Here is a 4,959-nt window from a genome sequence, read left to right on the forward strand (position 1 = left end):
GAGCGAGCTATTCCTATGAGCAAAGAATACAGAGATCTTTGCGAGAGAGAAATCCAACAGCTCCTTAGCAGAAAATTGATCAGAGAATCAAACAGTCCTTGGAATTGCTATGGGTTCTATGTGAACAAGAGAGTTGAACAGATCAGAGGTATTCCGAGATTAGTAATCAATTATAAGCCTCTAAATTCAGTCTTAGCAAATGACACCTATCCCATACCACATAAAGGAGATTTAATCAGAAGGATAGCTGGAGCTAAGATTTTTTCCAAGTTTGATCTGAAAGCAGGGTTTTGGGAAGTAGCCATTTCTGAAAAGGATAAATTCAAAACTTCTTTCAACATACCAACAGGACATTACGAATGGAATGTCATGCCTTTGGTCTCAAGAATGCACCATCAAAATTCCAAAAGAACAATGTAAACTTTGAAACGGGAACTATAAACTCAAAATGGGAACTCTGGCCCAAAAACCCCAAAAAAACCACAAAAACAGTGCTCAAAACGAAAAGTGTGTATACTGGAACGATGTTTTTTTTTTTTAGGTGTCAATTTTGTGGTTGTTTTAAAAATGGCAGTGACTACGAAATTTTCTACGAAATTTTCCTGCAAAATATAGCTTCAGAACGAAAGTGTTGATACTGGAATAATGATTTATTTTTTTAGGGTCAATTTTCATACTTTTTAAACAATGCTAATAAAACCAATTTTTTGTCTCAAACAAAGTTAAATTTTAAGGAAAAACACATTAATGTTTCTGGTAGAATATCATTTTTCTTTCCTAAGTATAAATTTAACATGTTTTCAACCACAAAACTAAAAAAACATGACATTATGAACAAATTATATCACTGAATGTATTCAAAAGTCTTTATTTGTACACTGATTAAAACAGACATTATATCTCTAATTTGATATTGCATTGTAGATATTTAAACAAAAAAAATTATCATACTTAAGACATAATCCAACAACATAAAAATGCTTCATAACTTCTCATTTAACAAAATATGGAAAACATTAATTTTATTTGAAGATACGATGCATACATCAGTTATATAAACTGTCTTAAACAATTATTCAAAATCACTCATATTTTCTTGCACACCATCAGAATTCACATCTTCATATGAGTGACTGGATGCTGACGAAGATGTTCCATATTCTTCTCTGTCATCAACTAGTGCCCCATCTGAGTCCACATGCATGCCCAAGATTCCAGGTTTCAAAAGTCTTCTAGATCTACGACTGGTTTCAGCAGAGTCCCATGTCAACACTGTTCCTTCTGGTAACAACCTTTTCAGAATCTCTGTCGTCTTGAAGCGAAGAGTTCCTCTCTTTGTTAAATTGAAGTCATAAACAAGTATGTCAACATCCTTCAATTGTAATATGTCTGTGCGGCGGCGATTTATATTTGTACCCTTTCTTTTTCTTTTTCCACCATTTTTTTTGTCAACTACCATCTCTGGCTTATACACACCATTGAATGGGTGTGTATTTGTGGCATACCAATGTACTTCAACACCTGTAATATCCTCATTTTCTGTAAAGACCTTTATAACTTTAGCAACCCGAAATGGATAGCCATTGGGATCTCCATCTGCTAGCACTGCAATCATGCAACCCTCCTTAATATCATGTACTGAACCCCTATAAAGGTCTTCCATGGCTTCACGTTGTGCACGAGATCTTCTGGAACCTATATACATCTCTCTTTCCTCTGCCTGTGAAGAATTAATAATACCTTGAGATTGTTGTTGTTCAACAATGTTTACTTCCTCATGTTCATTCGACACATTTTGTGGCCAAATAAATGGATTTTTCAAAGGTATATCTTCATTTATTGTTGTCGAAATGAGATCACTTTGATTATTGAAAAACGACTCCCACCAAACTGAATCAGCAATGTCAAAGTACTCATATGTATATCTAATACATTTTTTAATTTCTTCCAGGCAATCAGAATAATTTATAGCCCTGTTCTGTCTACGTGCATTCTGAACTTCACCAACTGATTGTAATAACAATATTTTTGATGCAAATATTGGATGATCTGGAATGAACTTCAAAAATTGCAATCCTGATGACGGTGCCCACTCTGTAGTAGTTGAATACTTCTTGCCCCATATTAGTGTTTTCCCATCAATTTTTTTGATACGAAATTGATGTTGGAAGCTAATGTCATTAAGTTGTTCAATGCATTTCCCCTCACCATATGATCCCAGAATAAACCTTCGCATGTCAACAGTTTCTTCCAACACTTCAAAAGCAGGCTCTGGCATGTGTGATTTCTTAATACATTCAATTAGTGATGGCAAGCTCCCAACTTCCTTCCTCCTCAATGTGACTGAAAAACGACTGAACATCTGATCAATATGGTCATGAGTGTGCCCAACAAGAAGGAAACCAACCTTTACCTTTTGAAAAATTCTCAATTCAACAAGCATGTTTAGATACCCAAAAACAACCTGATTTTTGTTTTCACGGCAAGTGTTGTCCAATTGTAGATACAAAACTTCAGGAAGATTACCAGACCAATGAGAAATCACATCATGAATTATGGTTATGGTCAGATTTGCATCATTATGAATATTTGGAGCTGTGAAGTACACCCTTGGCAACATTTTCCCATTGAAGACCATACAACCGACCAAGTGAAACTGAATAAAAGTTTCCTCCTGTAGATTTTTGGGTGTGCGAACAAAATGTGGTAAAAGCGTTTTCTTCTGGTCCATACCATCAATTATCAAACCCAAATATTTATTTGGATTATCATAACACTTCTTTCGATGCTTGTACAACTTCTTCCTTTCATTTGTTTGTTGTTCGCGATGCTCCTGAAGTTCTTTGACAATTAAATCTACACAACATAAAAGAAATTCATTAAGAAATATGTTTTCATAGTTGATGACTATACAATTTTAAAAGTAAAAGTTTTGAACACTTACCTCTTTCTGAGCCTTCACATTTGTCCCTTTTTGATTTAAGAGAAGCACATGTACTGCAAATCCCCATCCTTGTCTTCTTAGGAATACGAACATTATTGAATTCTTTCTTCCATATCTTCACAAAATATTGATATGTAATAAAGTGGCCCTGTCCCTCAGCACTTTCTGCATATTCTTTGTATAAGTTGTAGATTTCTCGTCTTGAAAAATTATCTGGAATATGTATTGTCTCTCTATTTGGCATACACTCTCCATGCTTTGAAAAGAAATCTTTCATCCATGACATTGTAGTATTTGATAATGGCCCAAACTATATTTTATAACGTACTTCTGAATAAAATGTGGGATCCTTTTCCAAATTTTCTTGAATTCTCGAGAGACGAAAATTCCCAATTGAATGAAACATTTTGAAAGCTTTTCTACACAATAAAAAATTCCTAATATGATAATCATAACCTGACAATGTAGATTGCATGCAGCCAACTAAATATGAGTTTTGCATGCTTTTATTCATTGACAAATATCTCTTCCTGCTTTCTAATGCAAATGTGAAATCCATACGTTTCAAGCAATTTTTTTGGCAACATTCACTTGAAATGAGAGCGCTGATAGAACTTCTTCTCGTCAGATATTCTGCTCTACCCCTTGTATAACTAGAATAGCTTGCATTGATACGAAAAGGTCTGCTCCTACTCCTCGATACAATATTTCTTGGCAACATCTCCATCATTGGATCATCATTTTTATAAGGATTTTCATCATCATTAAGAGGAATGTTATCCACACTATGATCATCATCACTGCTGCTCTCATCACTGCTGCTCTCATAGTCCTTAGAATCAGGACTAAGAGGACATTGTGATATTCCAATGTTTTGAAAATCATCATCCCGCGCTTCATCACCGCTGCTCTCATAGTCCTTAGAATCAGGACTAAGAGGACATTGTGATACTCCAATGTTTTGAAAATCATCATCCCGCGCTTCATCACCGCTGCTCTCATAGTCCTTAGAATCAGGACTAAGAGGACATTGTGATACTCCAATGTTTTGAAAATCATCATCCCGCGCTTCATCACCGCTGCTCTCATAGTCCTTAGAATCAGGACTAAGAGGACATTGTGATACTCCAATGTTTTGAAAATCATCATCCCGCACTTCATCACCGCTGCTCTCATAGTCCTTAGAATCAGGACTAACTGGACACTGTGGCACTCCATACTTTTGAAATTCATCATCATGCTCTTCATCACTGCTGCTCTCATAGTCCTTAGAATTAGGACTAAGTGGACACCTTGACACTCCATTTTTTTGAAATTCATTATCACATTCATCATCACTGCTGCTCTCATAGTCCTTAGAATTAGGACTAAGTGGATACTTTGACACTCCATTATTTTGAAATTCGCCATCATGCACGTCAAAACTGCTGCTCTCATAGTCTTCAGAATTAGGACTAAGTGGACATCGTGACCCTCCATTCTTTTGAACTTCACCATCACACTCTTCAAAACTGCTACTCTCATAGTCCTCAAAATTAGGACTAAGTGGACATTGTGACACCTCATTCTTTTGAACTTCACCATCATGCTCCTCATCACCGCTGCTTTCATAGTCCTTAGAATTTGGACTAAGTGGAATCTGTGACTCTTTATTAATTTGAAATTCTCCATCCCCTCTTTCATCAGTGCTGCTCTCGTAGTCTTTAGAATCGGGACTAAGTGGAAGAATTTACTTTCTATTCATAGTGGAAGAATTCCCGCTATATTCATCAATATGAATAGAGTTGTTACGCGATGAAGATGTTGATGGTGTATAAACCGAAACTTCACCATCAGAGCAATCCATCACTTTCAAATAGAAAATGTTGAATGATACAAATGGAGTCTCCTAAGAATATTATATAGCTTAAAGAATGAAATATTCCCTCCAAAAAATTTCGCGAAAATATTTCCCTCCAAAAGTTTGTTAGATTTATTTACCTTTATTATTTTATTCTACAATTGATTGAAAAACG

The sequence above is a fragment of the Pinus tabuliformis genome, chromosome 4_2, assembly GCF_031772625.1.
Source record: "Pinus tabuliformis cultivar Carrire ecotype Pingquan chromosome 4_2, CPIR1, whole genome shotgun sequence".
NCBI lineage: Eukaryota > Viridiplantae > Streptophyta > Pinopsida > Pinales > Pinaceae > Pinus > Pinus tabuliformis.